The 26,982-nt window shown below is 44.5% G+C and overlaps 1 pseudogene across 1 annotated transcript in view; it reads left to right on the top strand.

Moving 5' to 3' along the window:
• The first annotated feature begins 5,568 nt into the window (after positions 1-5,568).
• Positions 5,569-26,982, top strand: part of LOC311120784 (chondroitin sulfate proteoglycan 4-like) — a 39,386-nt pseudogene continuing 17,972 nt past the window's right edge. Inside the window, exons 1-6 of the transcript in view lie at positions 5,569-5,648; positions 16,820-16,988; positions 17,766-18,966; positions 19,095-19,769; positions 19,863-20,118; positions 20,235-20,438. The product of the transcript in view is annotated as a chondroitin sulfate proteoglycan 4-like (transcript). The remainder of the gene's footprint in view (positions 5,649-16,819; positions 16,989-17,765; positions 18,967-19,094; positions 19,770-19,862; positions 20,119-20,234; positions 20,439-26,982) is intronic.

The following is a 26,982-nucleotide window of genomic DNA, read 5'->3' on the forward strand; positions in this document are numbered from 1 at the left end:
TGAGAGAGGCCTGTAATTTTCATCATAGGTACACGTCAACTATGACAGACAAAATGAGAAAGAAAATACAGAAAATCACATTGTAGGATTTTTTATGAATTTATTTGCAAATTATGGTGGAAAATAAGTATTTGGTCAATAACAAAAGTTTCTCAATACTTTGTTATATACCCTTTGTTGGCAATGACAAGGTCAAACGTTTTCTGTAAGTCTTCACAAGGTTTTCACACACTGTTGCTGGTATTTTGGCCTATTCCTCCATGCAGATCTCCTCTAGAGCAGTGATGTTTTGGGGCTGTCGCTGGGCAACACGGACTTTCAACTCCCTCCAAAGATTTTCTATGGGGTTGAGATCTGGAGACTGGCTAGGCCACTCCAGGACCTTGAAATGCTTCTTACGAAGCCACTCCTTCGTTGGCCGGGCGGTGTGTTTGGGATCATTGTCATGCTGAAAGACCCAGCCACGTTTCATCTTCAATGCCCTTGCTGATGGAAAGAGGTTTTCACTCAAAATCTCACGATACATGGCCCCATTCATTCTTTCCTTTACACGGATCAGTCGTCCTGGTCCCTTTGCAGAAAAACAGCCCCAAAGCATGATGTTTCCACCCCCATGCTTCACAGTAGGTATGGTGTTCTTTGGATGCAACTCAGCATTCTTTGTCCTCCAAACACGACGAGTTGAGTTTTTACCAAAAAGTTATATTTTGGTTTCATCTGACCATATGACATTCTCCCAATCCTCTTCTGGATCATCCAAATGCACTCTCGCAAACTTCAGACGGGCCTGGACATGTACTGGCTTAAGCAGGGGGACACGTCTGTCACTGCAGGATTTTGAGTCCCTGGCGGCGTAGTGTGTTACTGATGGTAGGCTTTGTTACTTTGGTCCCAGCTCTCTGCAGGTCATTCACTAGGTCCCCCCATGTGGTTCTGGGATTTTTGCTCACTGTTCTTGTGATCATTTTGACCCCACGGGGTGAGATCTTGCGTGGAGCCCCAGATCGAGGGAGATTATAAGTGGTCTTGTATGTCTTCCATTTCCTAATAATTGCTCCCACAGTTGATTTCTTCAAACCAAGCTGCTTACCTATTGCAGATTCAGTCTTCCCAGCCTGGTGCAGGTCTACAATTTTGTTTCTGGTGTCTTTTGACAGCTCTTTGGTCTTGGCCATAGTGGAGTTTGGAGTGTGACTGTTTGAAGTTGAGGACAGGTGTCTTTTATACTGATAACAAGTTCAAACAGGTGCCATTAATACAGGTAACGAGTGGAGGACAGAGGAGCCTCTTAAATAAGAAGTTACAGGTCTGTGAGAGCCAGAAATCTTGCTTGTTTGTAGGTGACCAAATACTTATTTTCCACCATAATTTGCAAATAAATTCATAACAAATCCTACAATGTGATTTTCTGGATTTTTTTTTCTCAATTTGTCTGTCATAGTTGACGTGTACCTATGATGAAAATTAAAGGCCTCTCTCATCTTTTTAAGTGGGAGAACTTGCACAATGGGTGGCTGACTAAATACTTTTTTCCCCACTGTATGTATTTTCTGTACCAAAACAAACCAGTGGATGTATGCACACATACAGTACACTTACATAAATACAATCATACAAAAATAAAAAACTATTGAAAAACAAAACAAGAACCTGCAATTTCAGCTATATAGCTTATCCTGTCAAACTTCCAAGCTTTAGAATTAAAGGAAGACTTATTTTCTGAAAAGCCATTCAAGTGGGGCGACAGGTAGCTTAGTGGTTAACAGCGTTGTGCCAGTAACCGAAAGGTCGCTGATTCTAATCCCCGAGCCAACTAGGTGAAAAATATGTTGATGTGCCCTTGAGCAAGACATTTAACCCTAATTGCTATGGATAAGAGCGTCTGCTAAATGTAAGTCGCTTATCCAGAATAATTCTGGTTTCTGCTGTTGCATTTTATCAAGCAAAGCTACTCTTACATCATCATACAAAGAACAGTAAAATAAAAAGTGCAATTTATTCTCGATCTTCCCCAAATTAAAGACTGTACATAGCCGATCCTCTTCATCTATGGCATTTAACCTCCTCAGAGACAGTATCCCATTCTCAACTGGGCACACAAGGACCTCTGGTTTCTGGTTAGGTGAGAGGTGACATATATGGTCCTGGATCATAACTGTTTTTGATCAGGTTATATGTGTGTGTGTGTATGTGTGTGTGTGTGTGTGTGTGTCTCGTGTATTAGTCTGGTGACTTGTCCTGATTTGGACATAAATGGGGTGGGAACAGAGCGTACAGCTGAACGGGAAAGAGAAGGGGGGATTGGGAGGAGGAGGGAGGGGGCGTTCAGGAAGAAGAGGAAACTAGAAGAGAACACCCTAGACAGAACTGTTCCCACAGACCCCCCCCCCCCCCCCCCCCCCCTCTCCTTTCTCCTTCCTCCATCCCCAACAAGAGAGGCAGTCTGGACTGGTCTGGTTCAACAATGAGTGCATCACAGCACGTCACAACAAATAATGCATCTTGTCTTGTCACAGCAAATATTGCATGTGGGACAAGAATGTTTCTAGGACAGTTTTGTTTTAGGAGGGTTCCTGCATATTCAGTTTGAGTTCCTAAATTATCCTAATTGCTGTTTTAATGAGGCCACTGTACTTTGCCTTTAAATGATAAATAGCCTGGTCCCAGTTTTGTTTATACTTTTACCAACTCCATTGCCATCATTGTCAAGACAAACATTTGGCATGACAACGAGTGACAAAGAGTGGGCATGACGGCACAAACAGACTGGCATCTCCTGGTTGGAGACAGAATGATTGCTATCAATCATGGGGCGGCAGGTAGCTTAGTGGTTAAGAGCGTTGTGCAAGTAACCGGAAGGTCGCTGGTTCTAATCCCCGAGCCGACTAGGTGAAAAATCTGTCGATGTGCCCTTGAGCAAGGCACTTAACCCTAATTGCTCCTGTAAGTCGCTCTGGATAAGAGCGTCTGCTAAATGACAAAAATGTAATTAGTTACCATATCTTTATTTACCCTAAGAATCAATATTATTGTCATCCTCTAACCCTGCTAGGACTGCCTGTGTGTGTTGGGCAATGGGCAGATACTTCTCTTAGTGCTTTAGGCAGTTGTCAAGGTACACGGTACACTATGCTAATTCAGTTAATCAGCAACACAGTGAGAAATCATTCAATATGGCTTGAATGGGTACTTACTGTTCTGGAGAAGAGGAGAGCGTCATGCACTCTCTTACATAATACCTCCTGTTCATACTGTAGCCTTCTGCCCAAAGGGAACATGAAATCCAGATTTTACTGGACACTCATCATACCCTCGGCCCCAGATTCACTACTCACCAGTCGTATGGTGTGTAGGCGTTAACAAGCCCCAGTGCAACCTGACATACTGAGATAGACAGACACAATTAAATGATCTAATGGAATAGAGTTGATGGATAATCAAATGCGATTCCATAAGGAGTTCTAAGAATTTGTTTTCGTGTTTGGTAGCAGTGATTCTGCCCAAAGGGAACATGAAATCCAGATTTCATTAGACACTCATCATACCTTCAGACCCTGACTCACCAGGCTGTGTATTGTGTAGGCCGCAATAAGCACCAGTGTCGACTAGCTGAGGTACACAGAGATAGACAGCCATAGTGAAGTAGTGATTACAATACTTGTTACACTGTACTTACACGAGTAATTACACAGTAATAAAGGCATTGTAATGTAAAGTGCTCTCCACCTTACTGTATGGCTCTAAATAATTATTTAATAACATAGTAATAACTATGATAATTACTAGTACATTAACCAGTAACAAGAAAAACAATTACCTCGTTATTACCATGTTATTATCCAATTATGAAGTAAAGTGCTACCAAAATAGCTAACGGAATACAGTTGATGGATAATCAAATGTGATAAAAAAATTGCTTGAAATAATCTTTGTAAGGAGTTCTAAGAACTTTGACACTGTTTTGGTGTGTTCTGTGCTTAAAAAGGAAAGACGTTCAGCTGGGCTGACCCAAGCAGCACATTGTTGGCTGATGGATCTGTTTGTGCCCTGGCTGCAAGGCTTTCCAATGGCCATAATTAGCTTCTCATTGTTTGGGTTGAGGTATGTGGAGGAGGAATGTTATGAATATTGAAGTGAGGGGTTGACGGCAGTACCTCTCTGGGACTGTTTTCCTTTTAGGTTTTTAACAATGTATCCTACCTAAGAAAGTGGAAATGGGGCCAAATGGTTGAAACATTAGTAAGCGCAGCTGTTGTTGTCAACCATTGTCTTAGAGGCCTGTTAGATGCATCAAAGTGACGTTTGAGAACGTGAGCAAAACAATCGTCAAGTGACTACATAAACAGATCACTTCAGCACTGTTAACATTGAAAGTTGAATTTGAAAACAGAGACTGTTCAAGTGGAAATCTCTCTTCCACTTTGGCAAGACTTTTTAACACCCCTCCACCCTACTCTCCTCCCATCCTTCCTTCCTCATCTTTCCTTCCCCTGTCCCTCCATGTCACTCTTCAGCTGAAGTGCTGATTTTAGGGAAATGGAATCAATCTGTCTATATGGGTGTGCACCATGTGCAAGTGTTCTGGACAATGTAAAAGCAGTTGTGTTTGTAGGGGCCAGGGGAACATTTAGATGTGAGAAAACACACACATGCACGCACACAGAGTGAAGGGTTTGAAAAAATGTTGTCTCTCAGCTCTAGTTTGAGAAATCCCTATCAGAGAGTTATAGTAGGCTGGGTCTCCACTCTGCTGGCTCCACCCTACTGTGGCTATGTCCCGCCATTTGGGACACACACAGTGTTTTCTAAATAAGCCACAAAGGGCGGGGCCCCCTCCCTCCTTCCCTCCTCTGCCACCCTCTCTGTCTACACCACATACGTACCACACTGCCACAGTGCACTATGGACATCAGTGGATTACATTAATCTACCACAGACTCCCTCCTGTCCCGTCTGAGGGACTAGTGAAGCACATCTCTGCCGGAGACACGCATGGAAACAGACAGAATGGGGCCTCCTGGGCTTTGATTACTAATCCCTCCTGATCAGAGGTCCACACTCACTCAACACACTAACTTAACCTGCTCCAGAGCTGCAAACAGGCAGTTAGGCAGGCAGGCAGTTAGGCAGGCAGGCAGTTAGGCAGGCAGAAAGACAGAAAGACAGAAAGGCAGGCAGACAGAGATTTCATTGCTGAGAGAACAGGCAGGCAGTCAGAGCATGGTGGGCAAGCAGGCAGGCAGGCAAGGTGGGTGGAGAAGCAGCCAGTCAGAGCAGGCAGGCAGGGATTTATAGAGCGCCATGCAGTTGAGTGATCTGGTCTAGTGAGAGACAACACACAGCCAGGAGAGAATCAGCTCGGCTCATCCGCTCACGCTAGACAAAGCAGCAAGCAGCCCCCTCTCTCCACCCACCTTCCACCTCTTAACTGTCTTTATCCTAGTGTAAGACAAAGCAGTTGTGACTCAGACCCATAACAAACAAAGTTTAAGTTAGTTAGACTAGAGAGATCTAATAACTAGAGACGTCCTCTATAAAGGGTGCCAGCTGGTCTCAGCATCACATAGCATGAAGGGAGGAGGGGAGACGAAAGAGGAGATCAAATGTCAAAAGAATTCCACTGAGCACCCGGAATCTGGAATCTTCAAGTGGGCTTCTCAGCTCGCTGTTCCCATTGAGAGATTTCCCAGATCTCTACGGGAAGCTCTTACATTACAACAACTCAAGCATTGCATAAAGTACAGACAAAAATATTGGCCATTTAAAACTATTTCAACAGAAGATCTCAAGCTTTACAAGAACTCAAACATTGCATTGCAACGAAGTGCAGACCAGACGGTCGTCTATATAGACAGAAAGATTGGTGATCTTAAACAACTTTGAGCTGTGTTTAATATCTTAGTTTTTCCTTGCTCCTCCAGAGTTGTGTAATCAGAGTTCTTTAAAGGCCTCTCATCCACCACACATTCTTTGTGGTATAAAATGCTGCCTGCCTGCATGCTGGAAAACCCCCAGACTGAGTGATTCTGTGGTACTGTAGCACTTAGCTCTGGCCTCAGCTCAGTGAAGCAGTCAGGGGTGTCTTATGCAATCTCTTAGCCTACGCGAACGGCCACAAATAGTGTCTGCTATGCACTCACAGCCGTATGATTTTCCTACATTTACATAGACATTTGCATTGCATCGATCTAGAGAGGCTTTAGTTTAAGTTGTTCGATTATGAACTTTCATTCATCCACACACACCCACGAATAGAGCTATTTCTGTATCAGAGGTTGAATTTAGGTCATTGTGTAGGATAACTTTCATTTTTTTAAAAGCCAGTTGACTTAACCTCCTGTGCTGTGCAGTGACCAGTTTTAGCTTTTCTCTCTCTCTCTCTCTCTCTCTCTCTCTCTCTCTCTCTCTCTCTCTCTCTCTCTCTCTCGCTCTCTCTCCCTCTCTCTCTCTCTCTCGTGTTTGTTTTGAAATTTACCAGGCTACTTTGAGTCAACACAAATTAAAATGCCCCTCTGTTTCAGGGGTATAGCATGTTACAAAACACAAACATGTTTAAGACTATATTATGGGATTAAAATATATTTTAGCCCCAAATCTACTGTTGATTTGTAGGTCCCTAAATTGTGTACCTCAAAATATGAAATACTAGTTATATTTTTCAAATATAAAGTACTTCACTTAATAAACACTACTGTCGAAGACTTGATATTGCATATTACAGTATTAACTTTCTAAACCAAAAATCCAGTTGTTTTATGCAGTGTACCATACTTGAACGACCATGGAGTTTGTGATCGAACAGCACTCTCTGATGGCCATATGTGGAATTGTCAGAGCTATGTGAATTTCTTGAACTATACAGATGTCGGCTCTTAATTTGAACCCTTTCCTCGCAGGAGGAAAATAATCCTGCAGCAGAATGATCTGAATATCTGAAGAAATATTTAAAACTCTGCCAGGGGCCAGCTGGAAGAGATGTTTATAGGCTACATGCAGGCTACCTATCTTGTGTGAATTCTTATGTGGATTATAATAAATTGACATATTTGTAGGTGGTAGATGTATTATTCGTTAGGGAAAATCATTTTTTTAATCAATAGTTTTATCAAATTAAATCAAATTTGATTCATCACATGCGCCGAATACAACTGGTGTAGACTTTACAGTGAAATGCTTGCCTATGAAACCTTTCCCAATCATAGTTAAAATAAATAATAATAAAACATGTAATAGTAACTAACACAAGAGGAATAAAATAAAATACACAAGAATGGAGCTATATATATACAGGGAGTACCAGTCCCAGATCAATGTGCAGATGTATGAGGTACTTGAGGTAGATACGGTATGTACATGAAGACAGGGTAAAGTGACAAGGCATCCGGATAGATAACAATAATGTCACGCCCTGGCTCTGGGGACACTGTTATGTTGAGCCAGGGTGTGTAAATCTATGGGTTTTGTTTCTATGGGTGTTTATTTCTATGTTGGCCAGAGTGACTCCCAATCAGAGGCAACGAGTGTCAGCTGTCGTGGGTTGTCTCTGATTGGGAGCCATATTTAACTGTCTGTTTTTCATTCGGGTTTGTGGGATTTTGGTCGTGTTTGGTTGTGTATTGACCATTGACTGTCACGTCGTTGTTTTGATCGGGTGATCATTCTAATAAATAATATGTTCACATTCAACGCTGCGCCTTGGTCCTCCTCCTCATTGGTAGACGATCGTGACAGAAAATCCCACCAAGATGTGACCAAGCAGCGTGTCCAGGAGCCATCGCCAGGGAGGTCCCTAACAGATCTCCTTCGCCTCCTCGACTGGGTCAAGCCGAGTGAGGAAGAGAAGGGCTTGACCTTGTGGCAGAAGGGCGAAAGGCTGGCGAGGGACATGGAGACCTGGTCCACGGGTAGGGGAGACGCCCATACATTTTTTAGGGGGGGCTAACGCCGTGGACGACGGGGCAGCAGGAGGCCGCCAGGTTACGGGAGTCACTGGTCACCAGGGGGAGGGAGGATGTAGAGGCACGGCGAGAGGTACTGGCGTGTGTTGCCAGTCCGGTCCGGCCTGTTCCTGATCCCCACGTAGGGCCAGTGGTGTGTGTTCCCAGTACGGTCCGGCCTGTTCCTGCCACTCGCACCAAGTCTACGGTGCGCGTCGACAGCCCGGCTCGGCCCGTTCCTGCTCCCCGCACCAAGTCAGGGGTGCGCTTCGACAGCCCAGCTCGGCCCGTTCCTGCTCCCCGCACCAAGTCAGGGTTGCGCTTCGACAGCCCGGCTCGGCCCGCTCCTGCTCTCCACACCAAGCCAGTGGTGTGCGTCGTCAGTCCGGCACGGCCCGTGCCTGTTCCCCGCACCAAGTCAGGGGTGCGCTTCGACAGCCCGGCTCGGCCCGCTCCTGCTCCCCACACCACGCCAGTGGTGTGCGTCGTCAGTCCGGCACGGCCCGTGCCTGTTCCACCGGTGGCTGGTCCGGCACCGGTCAGATGCTTCACGCCGGAGCAATCCGCTCCACCAGTGTGCAGTCCAGCTCCGGCCAGCGGGGCCAGACCGGACCAGGGGTACTTTGGGGGGTTGGAGAGGGAGCGGGGATCAGGCCCGGAGCCGGATCCGCCGCCTGGGCGGAGTGCCCACCCGGTCCCTCCCCTGTGGGTTTTGGTTGACGCGGTCGGAGTCCGCGCCTTTAGGGGGGGGTACTGTCACGCCCTGGCTCTGGGGACACTGTTATGTTGAGCCAGGGTGTGTAAATCTATGGGTTTTGTTTCTATGGGTGTTTATTTCTATGTTGGCCAGAGTGACTCCCAATCAGAGGCAACGAGTGTCAGCTGTCGTGGGTTGTCTCTGATTGGGAGCCATATTTAACTGTCTGTTTTTCATTCGGGTTTGTGGGATTTTGGTCGTGTTTGGTTGTGTATTGACCATTGACTGTCACGTCGTTGTTTTGATCGGGTGATCATTCTAATAAATAATATGTTCACATTCAACGCTGCGCCTTGGTCCTCCTCCTCATTGGTAGACGATCGTGACAAATAAGAGTAAAAGAACAGAGTAGCAGCAGCAAATGATGAGTGTAAAAGTGTGTTTGTGTGAGTGTGCATGTGTGTGTATGTTTGTGTCGGTATGCTGTGTGTGTTATGTGTGTGTGTGCCTGTAGTGTTTGAATGTGTGATGGATTTGTGAGGGAGTGACAGTGTGAGTGTGTGTATATAAAGTGAGTGTGCGTAGGGTCAGTGCAAGATAGATTCAGTGCAGATAGTTTGGGTACCATTAGTTGACTATTTAGCAGTCTGGCTATTTAGCAGTCTTATGGCTTGGGGGAAGAAGCTGTCTCTGAGCCTGTTGGTCTGATAGCCGATGCTCCCGTACCGTTTGCCGGATGGTAGCAGAGTGAACAGTCTATGGCTTGGGTGGCTGGAGTCTATGGCAATTTTTCGGGCCTTCCTCTGGTGCTGCCTGATGTAGAGGCCCTTGTTGGCAGGGAGCTCGGCCCCAGTGATGTACTGGGCTGTCTGCACTACCGTCTGTAGCGCTTTGCGGTCGGGCGTGGTGCATTTTCCATACCAAACAGTGATGCAGCCAGTCAAGATGGTTTCGATGGTTTATTATTTGTTGAAGGCAAGCAATAGGTATAATAAATTACTTGAGTTACCTCAGTGCCTGTGTGGTCTTGCGGTTACAGCCCTGACCTCAGCACACATGTCAGAGTCCGCAAGGGCTTGAAGCTGTCCGATGGCCCTTTGACTCATGGATTAACGTCTCTTTTTTACGGATTAATTTTGCATGGTTACAGGGTTAAAACAGAAATAACTCAAAGGTTAACAGTTTAGGCATTAATTGCGAGTGCTTAAGGTTAGGCTTAAAACGTAAATAATTAAAAACAACGTGCCTATGTATCATCAGTATTCTAAGTGCTTGCTAGAGCATTGTGAACTGTCGTAGCGCAGTGATCTGAGCAGCGCGCTCCAGTTCTGAGCCTCCTGAGTGCTGGGCGATCTAGTGACCAGCCTAAGCCTACATTAAGCCCACAAATTAATTGCATTTATTAAACTGTTTTCAAGAAGTAAAACGAATAGTCTGATCATTTACACATCAAAGATAAGTGTCTCAGCTAAAAATTAATCGTATTTGGATAGGCTCAAATGCATAAACTTCTTGACAGCTTTAGGAAATGAAATATTAAAGCCACACAATATAGGCTTTCAGTCCACACCAAAGACCAGAACTATATTGACACATTTCACATAACCTAACTATAAAAACGTGGGCGAGCATCCACACTGGAGGAAAGTTTATCGTTCTACAGTAGGCCTACATCTGTCAATCAACTGATGGCCCAAATCAGCTCATCAACTCAGCTAGGGAAACACAACCAGTAGGCTAGCCTATTTTCGGTTTTTACACCTTTCATTATGTGACAATGGCTGTGACAACGGGTAGCCTACAGAATGTATTGGAATATAATCAAGTAACCAGGGGCCTCTTAAAACCATCGATGGCACTAGATTATCGCCAGCTGATGTCTTGTTAAACCATCAATAGCCTAAATTCACCCACACAGCTGATCTTAATTGCACCATTATTGGTCACCTCATTATGCTCCCTAGAAGATGATGTCGGTGTTACCTTAATATTAGTGGTGCTTGCAACCACAGTATTCCAAGATAGGTTCACCCTCTGGTTGGTATTGTAATCTTAACAATTTAGTCATTTTTTAAAAGTCTAAAGGCGATTTATCTATTTGACAAGCATTTCGTATAATATAAATAAAGTATTTTCTCCTTTACCACAGCAAATCTACTGTGGCAATTTACCCGACATTTGAAACTAATAGCCTATTGTTATTGTTTTAATTGTTTAATTGTTTCCTATTTATGATGTCCAAAAGTGTCTGGTAAGGTCATTTCTTATCAAGATCAGGGGTAAAATATCCCTGGACTGTCCATATTTGAAATATGTAAACAAATAAAATAAATCAAGGGGATTGAGTTATTTGTGCCAGAATCAAACCCAGGTAGACATGGTTGGTCTATACAGTACTAGTCAAAAGTTTGGACACACCTACTCATTCAAGGGTTTTTCTTTATTTTTACTATTTTCTAATAGCGAAGACATCAAAACTATGAAATAACACACATGGAATCATTAAGTAACCAAAAAAGTGTTAAACAAATCAAGATATATTTTTTATTTGAAATTCTTCAAATAGCCACCCTTTGCCTTGATGACCGCTTTGCACACTCTTGTCATTCTCTCAACCAGCTTCACCCTGACTCATCCCAAACCATCTCAATTGGGTTGAGGTTTGGGGATTGTGGAGGCCAGGTCATCTGATGCAGCACTCCATCACTCTCCTTCTTGGTAAAATAGCCCTTACACAGCCTAGAGGTGTGTTGGGTTGTTGTACTGTTGAAAAACAAATGATAGTCCCACTAAGCCCAAACCAGATGGGATGGCATTTCGCTGCAGAATGCTGTGGTAGCCATGCTGGTAAAGTGTGCCTTGAATTCTAAATAAATCACAGACAGTGTCACCAGCAAAGCACCCCCACACCATAACACCTCCTCCTCCATGCTTTATGGTGGGAACTACACATGCAGAGATCATCCGTTCACCCACACCGCGTCTCACAAAGACACGGTGATTGGAACCAAAAATCTCAAATTTGGACTCCAGACGAAAGGACACATTTCCACCGGTCTAATGTCCATTGCTCGTGTTCCTTGACACAAGCAGGTCTCTTCTTCTTATTGGTGTCCTTCAGTAGTGGTTTCTTTGCAGCAATTCGACCATGAAGGCCTGATTCACACAGTCCCCTCTGAACAGTTGATGTTGAGATGTGTCTGTGACTTGAACTCTGTGAAGCATTTATTTGGGCTGCAATTTCTGTGGCTGGGAACTCTAATGAACTTATCCTCTGCAAAAGAGGTAACTCTGGGTCATGAGAGCCAGTTTCATCATAGCACTTGATGGTTTTTGCGACAGCACTTGAAGAAACTTTCAAAGTTCTTGAAATGTTCCGTATTGACTGACCTTCATGTCTTAAAGTAATGATGGACTGTCATTTCTCTTTGCTTATTTGAGCTGTTCTTGCCATAATATGGACTTGGTATTTTACCAAATAGGGCTATCTTCTGTATAACTGGTCCTGAGCGCTCTGGAGCAGGTTTCCATCAAGGATCTATCTGTACTTTGCTCTGTTAATCTTTCCCTCGATCCGGACTAGTCTCCCTGTCCCTGCCACTGAAAAACATCCCCACAGCACGATGTTGCCACCGCCATGCTTCACTGCAGGGATGTTGCCAGGTTTCCTCCAGACATGACTCTTGCCATTCATGCCAAAGAGTTCAATCTTGGTTTCATCAGACTAGAGAATCTTGTTTCTCGTGGTCTGAGAGTCCTTTAGGTGCCTTTTGGTAAACTCCAAGCAGGCTGTCATGTGCCTTTTACTGAGGAGTGGCTTCCGTCTGGCCACTCTACCATAAAGGCTTGATTGGTGGAGTGCTGCAGAGATGGTTGGAAGGTTCTCCCATCTCCACAGAGGAACTCTGGAACTCTGTCAAAGTGGCCATCGGGTTCTTGGTCACCTTCCTGACCAAGGCCCTTCTCCCCCGATTGCTCAGTTTGGCTGGGGAGCGGCCAGCTCTAGGAAGAGTCTTGGTGGTTCCAAACGTCTTCCATTTAAGAATGATGGAGGCCACTGTGTTCTTGGGGACCGTCAATGCTGCAGAAATGTTTTGGTACACTTCCCCAGAGCTGTGCCTTGACACAATCCTGTCTCGGAGCTCTACGGACAATTCCTTCGATCTCGAGGCTTGGTTTTTGTTCTGACATGCACTGTCAACTGTGGGACCTTATATAGACAGGTGTGTGCCTTTCCAAATCATGTCCAATCAATTTAATTTACATTTACATTTACATTTTAGTCATTTAGCAGACGCTCTTATCCAGAGCGACTTACAGGAGCAATTAGGGTTAAGTGCCTTGCTCAAGGGCACATTAACGTCATTTAGCAGACGCTCTTAGCCAGAGCGACTCACAGATTGGTGCGTTCACCCTATAGCCAGTGGGATAACCACTTTACAATTGGGGGGGGGGTAGAAGGATTCCTTTATCCTATCCCAGGTATTCCTTAAAGAGGTGGGGTTTCAAATGTCTCCGGAAGGTGGTGAGTGACTCCGCTGTCCTGGCGTCGTGAGGGAGCTTGTTCCACCATTGGGGTGCCAGAGCAGCGAACAGTTTTGACTGGGCTGAGCGGGAACTATGCTTCCGCAGAGGAAGGGGAGCCAGCAGGCCAGAGGTGGATGAGCGCAATGCCCTCATTTGGGTGTAGGGACTGATCAGAGCCTGAAGGTACAGAGGTGCCGTTCCCCTCACTGCTCCATAGGCAAGCACCATGGTCTTGTAGCGGATGCGAGCTTCAACTGGAAGCCAGTGGAGTGTGCGGAGGAGGGGGGTGACGTGAGAGAACTTGGGAAGGTTGAACACCAGACGGGCTGCGGCATTCTGGATGAGTTGTAGGGGTTTAATGGCACAGGCAGGGAGGCCAGCCAACAGCGAGTTGCAGTAGTCCAGACGGGAGATGACAAGTGCCTGGATTAGGACCTGTGCCGCTTCCTGTGTAAGGCAGGGTCGTACTCTCCGAATGTTGTAGAGCATGAACCTGCAGGAGCGGGTCACCGCCTTGATGTTGGCGGAGAACGACAGGGTGTTGTCCAGGGTCACGCCTAGGCTCTTCGCACTCTGGGAGGAGGACTTCCACAGGTGGACTCCAATCAAGTTGTAAAAACATCTCAAGGATGATTAATGGAAACAGGATGCACCTGAGCTCAATTTTGCGTCTCATAATAAAGGGTCTGAATACTTATATAAATAAGGTATTTCTGTTTGTTACTTTTGATAAAATTACAAAAAAAAATTAAAAACCTGTTTTGGCTTTGTCATTATTGGGTATTGTGCGCAGATTTATGAGGAAAATCAATTTTAGAATAAGGCTGTAACGTAACAAAATGTGGAAAAAGGGAAGGGGTCTGAATACTTTCAGAATGCACTGTATGTCACTGGTGAAAACTGAATAGCAGTAGGATAATTTGCATGTCTACCGGTATGTAATAACACAATGCATGTGTTTCAAGGGCAGGATTTTTCAAATTAGTTTTTGGAGGAAAAAATGTATCTAGTGCAAAAATGTTGTCCATGTATCACTGGACTGCACTACACTAGTGCCTAGCCCTTTATATATACGGTCTATGGCCTTGCCCTAGGTGAAGTGGCAGGGCGGGGCTGAGGGTGTTGTGAATGAGGGTGTGAATTATAGTGCCGCCCAGTGAAAACAATGGAGTTTTATCAAGTATCCAGATTTGTCTTTTAACTGAAAAAAAAGTGAAAGAATAAACTATCGGGACCTTCTCATTTTATTCAACAAGCTATTTCTTATCAAGCTTTTTCTTCTGTTTCTCTCCAGCGAACAAGTGCTCGGAGGTAAAGTGCAGAAAACCTGTGTTTATTTTTTTCCTTATCAAAACGTTATCTTGAAATTTCCATGACAATTATTATGGTATGATAATGTCATTTGCATCTATCTATTTCAATGTTGCCTCATTTGTATGTTGCAATGTAGGCCAACTGTAGTCCGTAGCGATGTAAAAAAAAGTAATGCGATTATTTGCCTCTAGGAATTCCAATGTTTAGATCAAACCACATTAATTTGTCTGATTGTAATAATACATTACATGATGCTTTATTGTTATATAGCTGTTATAACAATAGGAGAATATGCTTATAATTCAATTCAATATGGGGCAGTGTTACAGTAGACAGAATAAAATGAATCCGTCACTGCTTGGCCTATTATTTCTGTATTCAGAAGTCTCCATTCTCTACAAACATCATATGAATTTATTGATGCCCCAAACTAGACAGATGGTAACTAATAATTCACTGTTTATAAACTAGGCTATCTTAATGTAAAGTGTTATCCTTGTAACTGTCTGATGCTGTTTCCATAATAGAACAGATGTAGGCTATAGCGTCAGTAAGTTGGAAGTGTCTGATAATGTTTCCCCAAATAGACCTAGAATAGTCAATAAAATGGGTGCTTTTTTAAGATGCTAATGTGATGCCAATGAAGTAAATGACTAACTAGTAGAAAAACATGCCGTTCTGACATAGTAGTCTACATATTTTAGGTCAGGCGTTTGGAAAGTTGTACTGTCTGACCTCATGTAATATTTATTAATAGACACATTGCCACTATTCAGTGTGCAATCATCAGATACCAATTGTCACCATTAGTCTGGCCTTACCTGACCCTTTTACTCCATGGGGACTGGGGAGCATACCGTAGGTCATCCACAAATTTTCTCTACACACTCTCACGTTCCTTCCATGAGTACTTCAATGCTTCCATCCATTGGCCTACTGCTCCAGATATTCAGAATCTGAATGATTTCTGGTCAGCACAAGATGTCTAGTTTTCCAGTTAGGCCCCAGTTAGAATAACACTCAGGACATGAGTGCTTACATTAATTGAATTCAGATACAGGCGGTAAAGGTCACGGACACAACAGTAGCAAGCACTTAGTCCCTCTAGCAAAGAGATCAATACCGTTAAATGCAACCTGGTCTCAGAGCCTTTCGTATTATTCAGTACATAAATCCGAGACGCTCCATTTAGTATGGTATGTTACATTTCGTATGGTATGTATTAATTTGTCCATAATCAATTTCATATGATATGTTACGAATGACAATTCATATGATATGTTATGAATTGCAATTCATACAATATGTTAAAAATTCGCAAAAGTACAATGTAACGAATTTGCAAAACGTAGCATATGATATGTTACAAATTCCAATTTGTTGTTGCTAACGTTAGCTAGGTGGCTAACGCTAACGTTAGCTAGCTTTAGGGGTTAGGGGTTAAGGTTAGGAGTTAGGTTAAATGGTTAAGGTTAGGGGAAGGGTTAGCTAAAAGGGTTACGGTTAGGGTTAAGGTTAGGGTTAGGGGAAGGGTTAGCTAAAAGGGTTAAGGTTAGGGTTAGGGAAAGGGTTAGCTAACATGCTAAGTAGTTGCAAAGTACCGAAAAAGTATTAAGTAGTTGCAAAGTTGCTAATTAGCTAAAGTTGTCCGTGATCAGATTCGAACATTCAACCTTTGGGTTGCTAGACGTTCGTATTATATGCTGACCCATCCACCCCGACCAACCACCCTTCTTTCATTATTGCCTTATGTAACCTTCTGTCTTATGTAACCATACCAAACATAACATATCATACTAATTTGTGTGTCCAGGATTTACGTTTACTATGTTGGGTCTAGTCTATGAGACCAGGCTGTTAAATGAGATGATACAGAAGAGAATACCTAATTTTGCTGGCTGCAGTAGGCTAAATGATTGTTGTTTGCATTCACATGTGCTTTAACAAAGGGAAAAATCAACAGGGACTAAATTGCTACACTTGCATACAGTGTTTTATGCAAGTTAACTAATTATGAATATCTAGATTACTTGTTGTTGGGGTCTTTAAAAAGAAAGGTAGCGAAAAAAAAGAAGGCCTGAAGCGTTGTTTTGGAGCATTGGAATAGACATGCCCATTGGCACTACTAGAATGGAATGTGTGGGATGCAACCAACCATAATACATACAGTAACTGCTAATACAGAACTTCCCTGCAGTGTATGGAAATACACTCCGAAGACAGAAAATGACATTTAGACATGATTAGCATATTACCCGAACCAAATGTCATTATTCGTAAAGCTGATAAAATTATATAGAATAATTATTACATCAGCATTATCTCTACCCCTCTTGTATTGCAGCCTCATTCTATGGGGATGGATACTGTATGTGCAGCTGAAGACTGTGGCATTATCCAGCCGATCATCACTCCATGTGCGCTTCCGCACCTCCAGTCACAGCGGCCTACTTTTCCTGTCTGCCGGGGAGACTGATTTCCTTCTTGTGGAGCTGCACTCTGGTCACCTGCAGGTGAGAACACACCTTTACTGTAGTGTACATACAGTAGGCTACATACCTCAGATTTATTACATACAGTGTTTAATTCCAGAGTAATATCCCTACTTCACGCTACACACTACCTGTTCACACTATATACTGTAGATCAGAAACTACTGAAATTGTAGAACTGTATCTCAATTCCGTGTAGAGTTCTGACCATTGTGTTTATCTCTAACTCAGTAGTGCTCTTATCACTACTACTTTGGAGCAGAGACAAGCCACAACAATAATTTTTGTTGTCAGCATGGCCAAAGGCTAAACCCAGAGGAAGTCTATGCTCATATTACTCTCACAGAAAAAAAGACCACAGTGAATTTAAAGATTTACCACCATCCCTGACATTTAAAGTGCCTTCATGAATCATGCTGGAATGGATAAGACCACAGTCTGTTAAATGTTAGCATCTGCTGCAGCAGGTAAGGTTATAGTTGATGAGAGGAGCCACGTTTCACTGTAAATGTGTGGTGGAATAATCCTATAATTCAATTGAAACAGCTGTCTGTCTTTTCAACCTGGTATTCTGCTTTTTAATTACCTCTACTTACGGTGTATCAGACGGAAACATACTGATGACTTCTATTACTACTTAATGTGCTACTTCCTGAACTGTTCTGTTGTTTGATGATTTCTGTATTACGTCTATCTGTTACCATCAATTAGTCACTTATTATTTCCCCATTCAAAAATCATTCTTGATACCGTCATTACTCCTTTATCAATCTTTATGTAATTTCTTCTTTCTCCCAGGTTTGCTTGGTGCTGGGGTCAGGTGAGCGTGCCCTCCGTTCTGAGAAGGGGGTCCATCTAAACGACTTGGCCGGTGGAGGATCCTTCAAAGGCTGTCTTTGAGATATCAGGATCAACGCACAGAGGATGGGGCTTCCCCATGCTGTCGTCACCAAAGACATATCTGTCGGCTGTGAGGCAAAGAAACTTCTAGAAGCGATCACCACTATGAGCCCAAAGGCTGTCCTCTCTGTCACCCTGCCACTAGTCTACTATCATGGATCAGACAGGGACAGGAAGAGGCCAGGTCAGAACTTCCTGGTTCTTAAAGACTTAGTGGTTCCAGAAGGTGGGAGGGCTCCGTTAGAGTCAAAGCACATCAAGGTGAACCTAGAGTTCCGGAAGCTGGGAATCCGTCAGTCTCAGATCATGTTCCGTATAGAGGAGCAGCCAATGCACGGCCAGCTGAGGCTGGATATGAATCATTTTGACCAAGAGGAGGAGGGTTGGACCTTCAGCATGCTGGACCTGTGGCACGGTAGAGTGATGTACGTCCATGGAGGTTCAGAAGACCCTCAAGACTTCACCAACAGCAAGAAGGAGATCCCGTTTTACCTCAAGGGAAACAAGCTCCACCGCTTCAACGTCAGTGCCACGCCTGTCAAAGACGCTCCCGAGCTCAGCCTCCCTAAGGGAAGTCTCTTCATGCTCCTGGAGAACTCCAAACGCCACCTCAATACGGATGTTCTCAGAACCACCGACCTGGACAGCAACTCCACAGACCTGGTGTTCAAAGTTCTGGGGAACCATAATGCTGAAACAGGGTTTTTGGAGAAGCAGGACCACCCAGGGACAACCATCACCACCTTCTCCCAACCTGACCTGGAGGAGGGGAAGGTCAGCTACTTGCACATCGGAGGGCTGGTGAGGAACTCCCGGATGGCAGTCAGAGTCAGTGATGGAGACAAGGTGAGCAACATAGTAGTACTCAGGATTATGGCTGTCCAGCTTGAGCACAAGGTGGCCAACAACACAGGGGTGGAGGTGAACCAGGGTGGGGCTGCCATCATCAGCAGCCAACACCTGGCTACGCAGGTCAATGTTGTAAAGCAGGTCTTCGACATCTGCTCTGACGTGGCGAGCTACAGCGGCTACACTCCAGCGGAGAGTGGAAGCCCACCTCCGTCTTCTCACAGAAGCTTCTGGAAAAAGAGTGCATCAAGTACCTAGCTATGTTGTTGATCTGTGGTTGTGTGTAATCAATTGTTTTGACCACAAGCTGAAGGCAACATTTAAATTTTATGAAATATTTTAACGGACAATAAATATTTTATTTTCTATTCTATTTAGTTACCTCAACACCTTCCAGAGGATCAAGACGAGCAACGTCACAGATCAGTTCAAATGCAAGGTCAGCTTCGGCTCAGCAGCGACCGATGTACTCGTCTTCCACATCACGGTGCGGTGGATCCACTTCAAAGTCACCAGGAGTAAGTTGGAGGTCAGCGGTGTGAGGAAAGTAGTACTTAGCAATGAGAAGCTCTATGTTGTATCCAAAGGTGTCATGCTTCACAATGGTGAACTTCACTTCAGAATGTTGTCCTTACCAAAATAAGGGACATATTGTGTTCAACAACAAAGTCTTAAAGAAGACCTCAACATTTAGCCAGAAGAATATATCCGACCATATAGTGAAATATGAGGTTACAGGTAGACCTCGTAAGGACAAGAGGGATTTGTTTGGTTTCCAAACAGGCACACTCAGGGAGTTACGACTTCAGGATCAACATCAAGGCAGATGTTCATAGCCTGATAATAACCAACAAAGGACTGTCCATGCTGGAAGGAGAAAGCAAGGTTATAACCAAGGATAGGCTGTTTGCTAAAACTGTAGGGTCCAAAGCAGTACTTTACACCCTCACCAGCAGTCCTAAACAGGGGAAGCTAAAGAGGATTATTGTCCTAATGAACGACACGGGCCACAAGCTGTACCAGTTTTGCCAGGAGGACATGCACCATCGCAGGGTGCTGTAACTTTTATTACACGCACACACACACAGTTTCGATTATTGCTTTCTTACAGTTACGAATACTGAAGGCACTGATTTCACTCCATAGGTCAGCTTCGGACGCTTCGTCCTGTTTGTGTCAGACGGGAAACATTACACATCCACACTGTTGGAGGTCATTGCCCAGGACCCGTACATCCAGGTGGAGAACAACACAGGCCTGCTGGTCCAGAAAGGCCAGACGGTCGTCTTGGGGTCAGCTAACCTCAGTGTTTTCCCCAACCTGGATGGCCGAGATGATAAGGAGGTGGTATATGAGGTGTTCATTCCACCGAGAACGGCATCTGTTCCACAACGATGTTAAGGTAAAATAATTAAAATAGCACCAGCACTGTATTGTTTGTAATGTGTATGTTGTGTTTTGTGATGTTGTTCTGTGTAAGCCTATGACATCTCAATAAAAGTTCAATTCAATTCAAAGGTGGACCGGTTCAGTTTAATTGAATTCAACTCAATTTGAAGGTGGACCATTTCAGCAGTGAGCGTTAAAGAAGTGCGTCTGGACGCCAGCATTGGGGTGAGGGTGTACCTTGAGAGCCACCAGCAGCCCCCCACAGTACTCTACATCCACATCATAGTGGTGGAGGAGGCCAAGCCTGTCAAGATCAACAGAGGAGACCTGGAGGTTACTATCACGTTGTTTCCATATACTGTAGAACCATGGGCTATCACCACAAATGTTAAGGGAGTACGCTTAAAATATCTAATTGTTGGGTGGTCGCAAGTTTTATGCTTAAGGATAATATTAGATAATTTGTAAACATAAATAAATGTACACTCTCATTTTAGTATCTTAAGGTTACTTGCATAACCCCGGTTCTCTGATATTATGAGTGAGACATCTCACTATTGGGATTCAACAGAATCTCTAAGTAGCTCGAAGAACCAATCATAGACATCTGTCGGAGAAAGATAGGGTGAGTGGTGAATGAGGGAGTGCCCAAGAGGTAGCCATACCTCCGGTGGGGTGAGTCCTCAGGACCCCCAGAGGCTGTAACCCCTTGCCATTACAGGCCAATATAATAGCTTCCACAATCCAATGTGACAACTGTTGATGAGAAAGGGCACACAGAGTTAGTCGCTCTTGCGCAAAGCTCTCGTCCTATCCAAGTACATCCGCAACGCGCGTACTGGACACAAACGGTATGGCGGCTCCTCTTCCTTAGAAGGAAAAGGCGGCAGGTGGAAAGCCACAAGATCCAAGGCAAGACAATTGTAATTGCCGCTAACCTTAGGCATAAAGGTGGGGTTGGGCAACAAGGTAACCTTGGAAAAGCCCCGGGCAAACTGTAGGTACGCATGATGAACTGACAGTGCATGTAGCTCATTCACTCGCTTTGCAGACATAAGGGTGAACAGTAAAACATTCTTAAAGTAGAGGAATAAGCCTTCTTCCCTCACTCTGGCCAGAGTGGGAAGTATGAGGCTGAAGTATGAGGCTGAGGGGAGGAAAAGCGTAAAGCAACACCCTCGGCCAAGGGTGTGCCAATGCGTCCACTCCCAGTGGTGCGTCCCCTGCTAATATGAGGCGGCAGAGAAAGAGGTGTAGCCAATCCTTCACCAGAGCATGGGGAGCTCTGCCTTACCATACAACACAATACAATACCATACAATACAATACAATACAATACAGGTTCTTAAATCTGGTGGGAGCTCTGCCTTACCATACAATACAATACAATACAATACAGGTTCTTAAATCTGGTGGGAGCTCTGCCTTACCATACAATACAATACAATACAATACAGGTTCTTAAAACTGGTGGGAGCTCTGCCTTACCATACAATACAATACAGTACAATACAGGTTCTTAAATCTGGTGGGAGCTCTGCCTTACCATACAATACAATACAACACAGGTTCTTAAATCTGGTGGGAGCTCTGCCTTACCATACAATACAATACAATACAACACAGGTTCTTAAATCTGGTGGGAGCTTTGCCTTACCATACAATACAATACAATACAATACAGGTTCTTAAATCTGGTGGGAGCTCTGCCTTACCATACAATACAATACAATACAACACAGGTTCTTAAATCTGGTGGGAGCTCTGCCTTACCATACAATACAATACAACACAGGTTCTTAAATCTGGTGGGAGCTCTGCCTTACCATACAATACAATACAATACAGGTTCTTAAATCTGGTGGGAGCTCTGCCTTACCATACAATACAATACAACACAGGTTCTTAAATCTGGTGGGAGCTCTGCCTTACCATACAATACAATACAATACAATACAACACAGGTTCTTAAATCTGGTGGGAGCTCAAACTGTTTCACCCAGGGAAGAGGCTGGAATACGTTCTGAATGTTTATTATGGACACGTCTCTTTATAAAATGGTTATATGAAGTAAGCTTTATGCGACATCTTTTTGAGTGCAGACCTTTTCTTTGTCTGAATTCAAGGGTTAAACGCACAAGGCACGCTTCTGGGAGAGCCCGATGGTTCCCTTTTGATGATAAAAAATAAAGGGTACCAAGTATTTTTAAATGATTGTCAAAGGAAAAATAATGAAGTCAACAATGAAACAATGAAAATAAAATAATGTTCAGTCCTTGACACTGCCACTGTAACGTAGGCCCGTAGTGCAGATTAGCAGTAGTGCACTTGAGGAATGGTCTGTGGCAATCGTTCAGCGTTCTAGGGGAGTCCACAACATCCGCATAAGAACTGCAAGACAGAAAAAAACTGGTGACAGTATGATGTCTGAATCCTGAATAACTCTTATCAGTCTATGTAAATTGTCAGGAAAAATAGTAAAGGTGCCACGAAGGAAAGAAACAATTCAAACAATAACTAAATGTAAAACCTACACTAGCTCCAGTGCTCACACGCTCCGCTAGTCAACATGCATACACGCTCCTGCTATCTCTCTCAGAATGACCTTCTTGATCCAAACCAGTCAGGTTTCAAGACTGGTCATTCAACTGAGACTGCTCTTCTCTGTGTCACGGAGGCTCTCCGCACTGCTAAAGCTAACTCTCTCTCCTCTGCTCTTATCCTTATAGACCTATCCGCTGCCTTTCATACTGTGAACCATCAGATCCTCCACTCCACCCTTTCCGAGTTGGGCATCTCCGGCGCTGCTCACTCTTGGATTGCGTCCTACCTGACAGGTCGCTCCTACCAGGTGGCGTGGCGAGAATCTGTCTCCGCACCACGTGCTCTCACCACTGGTGTCCCCCAGGGCTCAGTTCTAGGCCCTCTCCTATTCTCTCTATACACCAAGTCACTTGGCTCTGTCATATCCTCACATGGTCTCTCCTATCATTGCTACGCAGATGACACACAATTAATTTTCTCCTTTCCCCCTTCTGATAACCAGGTGGCGAATCGCATCTCTACATGTCTGGCAGACATATCAGTATGGATGTCGGATCACCACCTCAAGCTGAATCTCGGCAAGACGGAGCTGCTCTTCCTCCCGGGGAAGGACTGCCCGCTCCATGATCTCGCCATCACGGTTGACAACTCCTTTGTGTCCTCCTCCCAGAGTGCAAAGAACCTTGGCGTGACCCTGGACAACACCCTGTCGTTCTCCGCTAACATCAAAGCGGTGACCCGATCCTGCAGGTTCATGCTCTACAACATTCGCAGTGTACGACCCTACCTTACACAGAAAGCGGCACAGGTCCTAAACCAGGCACTTGTCATCTCCTGTCTGGATTACTGCAACTCGCTGTTGGCTGGGCTCCCTGCCTGTGCCATTAAACCCCTACAACTTATCTAGAACGCTACAGCCCGTCTGGTGTTCGACCTTCCCAAGTTCTCTCATGTCACCCTGCTCCTCCGCACATTCCACTGGCTTCCAGTTGAGGCTCGCATCTACTACAAGACCATGGTGCTTGTCTACGGAGCTGTGAGGGGAACGACACCTCCTTACCTTCAGGCTCTGATCAGACCCTACACCACTGCGTTCATCCACCTCTGGCCTGCTAGCTCCCCTACCTCTACGGAAGCACAGTTCCCGCTCAGCCCAGTCAAAGCTATTTGCTGCTCTGGCACCCCAATGGTGGAACAAGCTCCCCCACGACGCCAGGACAGCGGAGTCACTGACCACCTTCCGGAGACACTTGAAAGCTCTTTATGGAATACCTGGAATAGTATAAAGTAATCCTTCTACCCCCCCCCCCCCCCCCCAATAAAAAAAAAAAAAAAAAAGTGGTTGTCCCACTGGCTATCATAAGTTGAATGCACCAATTTGTAAGTCGCTCTGGATAAGAGCGTCTGCTAAATGATGTAAATGTAAATGTAAATGCACAAACAATATGCACTCACCAGCTATTCTACCAGCAGCTACTAGGCTACTATAGCAATTCTTTGCCTCAACTTCTTCAGTTACGTTTGCCTCCACACTTACACAAAGTTTGGACAAGCTCACCAGATTCCCAGGAGTCGACGGGCCCTGTCGAACTCCCAGTGAGTGTGTTGTTGCCGTCTGCTTCGTTCCGGCTGCTTCTGTTTGTCTACTTCTCATCCGTGCTTGCTTTGCCGCTTCTTCTGTTAGGTTGGTAGTTAGCTGGCTGTGGCTGTTGTGGTAGCATTTGATTTTGGCGTGGCTGTGTTGGAGCATGGAGCTGTAGCTTGGGTTGGTAGCGAGTCCGGGAGGCAAGAACGAGAAAGGTGCGTCCATTCCTCATTATTCGCCTTATTCTGTAAAGTCACAGTGATCGCGGCGAGTTAGTTGCAATTGTGTTTCTATTTCCGGCAACATTCGCGCGACGCTAGCGCATGCAAAAGTGTTACTTTTAGTTGAGAGCTTGATAGTTTTACACTGACAGACAAAATCCTAAAATCGATCAACATGACAAGCATTATGTCTTCAGTACGAGGCTGTCACAATAATTGGATGAAGAGAAGGCTGTTTTTACAACAGCAATGTTTTGAACACCAACCTCTACGTCGATCTGAATGTACCTGTGGAGCCCCATACGACCTGCATCCACCTCCTAAAGACACAGAGTCTTTACGGCTCTGGCTCAAAGCGTTGAACCTAAAGAAACCACCAAAACGTCCCTCTGTGTGCTCCTACAACTTCTTTGACAAGAAGCCTACAGTGGAGCATCCTTACCCAGAAAAATGGCTTGGCTACGATGCTCCACTCGTGAAGAAGTGTCGGGTGTTGGTCAGGCAGTCATCAGTGACAGGTAAGACAAACGCTTGAGCAGTTTGCCTGCTCTCATTTTGTGTCTCCCTCTTGCTCTTGTATCTAAGCACAGTCTCATAATAGCACCATTTATTTCCTCTACAACTCAATAATAAATTCCCATTTTATGTATACTTAATTATTATGATTATTAAATATTATTAGGAGCGTCCATGCAGTATGGTGTTTTATTGTACGGTTTTGTTATTAATTGTCCATTGACTTGTTTAATTAGCCATACTGATTTCTTAACAGATGACACAACCGGCTCAAGTGTTCACTAAATTGAAAATGGGGATTGGACAACACAGATAGAAGGAATGGATATGCCTTCAGAGAAGGTTGCCCAAACCCAATGGGAAGACTCATCTCTAAGTGATCACAACTACAGCTCAGGTAAAGCCCACTACCTGTGAGGCAGGGACACAGTGCCCAGCAGCACCTCTCTACAAAACCCTGCTGAGGAACGAAGCACTCTGTTGACTGCATACAGGCTTGTCTCTTGCTGCCTTTTCTACCCTGGCGGAACTTCTACAAAGGCAGCTTTCAGTTAGACCTGACAGACCAACTCCTGATGACACTGATGAAGCTGTAGCACAATTTGCTGCAGCAGTACTAACAGAAATGTTTGGTGTTTCCCAGAGTATTGTCAGTTGAGTGATTAGTTATTGGATTGACATGATGGAAGAGAATCTGAGGGAGTACATTCCATGGCTGCCAAGGGAGACCATCCGTGCTACAATGCCACAATGTTTTAAGGACCACTACCCAGGAACAACCTGCATTATTGACTGCTCAGAAACTGCTTTACAGAAGTGCAAGAATCTGGATTCAAGGGGGTAGTCATTCAGCCATTACTACGTCCAGAACACTATCAAGTACCTGGTGACCATTGCACCTTGTGGTCTAGTGATGTTCATCTCCTCAGCATATGGAGGTAGATATATAACATCGGAATCTGGGTTCCTGGAGTACCTCTGTCCAGGTGATGAGGTAATGGCTGACCGGGGCTTCACAATCCATGGTCTGCTACATGAGAGGAAGGTCAAATTTACAATTCCAGACTACACAAAAAGAGGCGCACAGCTGTCAGAGGAGGACAACACATCTGTAAGACGGATAGCTAATGTGAGGGTTCATGTGGAACACGTAATTCAAAGGATCAAACGGTTTAGAATCATCTCACAAACAGTGCCAATCAACCTCTCATCTAAAATGGACAAAATACTTTGAATCTGTGCTGCCCTGTGTAACCTGCGTGGTGATATCATTCATGAAGATGTTGAATGAAATGACCAGTCAAATGCCATTCACAGGGTTGATTTCCCAATATGAATTAAAGTTGTCAAAAGTTACATTAAATACATTTCAATTCATTCTATAACAACTCAACTTAATTATTTGTTTTACATAGTCATTAATATTAATAAAAAAACAAAGCCATAAAAACAATTTCCACAATACTGTGACTGTTGATGCATTAAGTCAGGCTTTTTAATTGATAAACAATTTGTTAATAGTAACTGCAAACAGGAGAGACATCTGACTACATACTTCTACAGAGCTGCATATATTTATCACTCAGTGACAATCTGCCTGCCTGATGCTCCTCAACAATAAAAGGCAGCATGTGTGTAAAGTAGAAGGCCTTCAACCTCAGGACAGCCTCTGTACAGAACTGTGCATCACAGGGAACAGGGATGACGACTTGCTGGGACGGAGTCCAGATGAGCACCTTACTTTCTCTCAGTCCTGTGTAAAACATATCAATTTGCACCTGCATGTAGTAGCCACGTGGCCCGTGTGGTTGCAGTTGGGATGTGCCCTCCACCACCTTCACATCACAGGCTTTCCCATTGAAGACATCATCCAGAGAATCACAGCCCTTCCCCATGACAGGACACTTGATCTCCAACAGCTCCTTGGAGTTCCGCACTCCGTCACGGCTTGCTGATAGCCATGGCTCTTCAACACTGACAACAGTGCCTCTGTGGTCCACAGAGTATCCAC

Source organism: Coregonus lavaretus (genome assembly GCF_964263955.1).
Source record: "Coregonus lavaretus genome assembly, contig: HAP1_SCAFFOLD_2363, whole genome shotgun sequence".
NCBI classification, from domain to species: Eukaryota; Metazoa; Chordata; class Actinopteri; order Salmoniformes; family Salmonidae; genus Coregonus; species Coregonus lavaretus.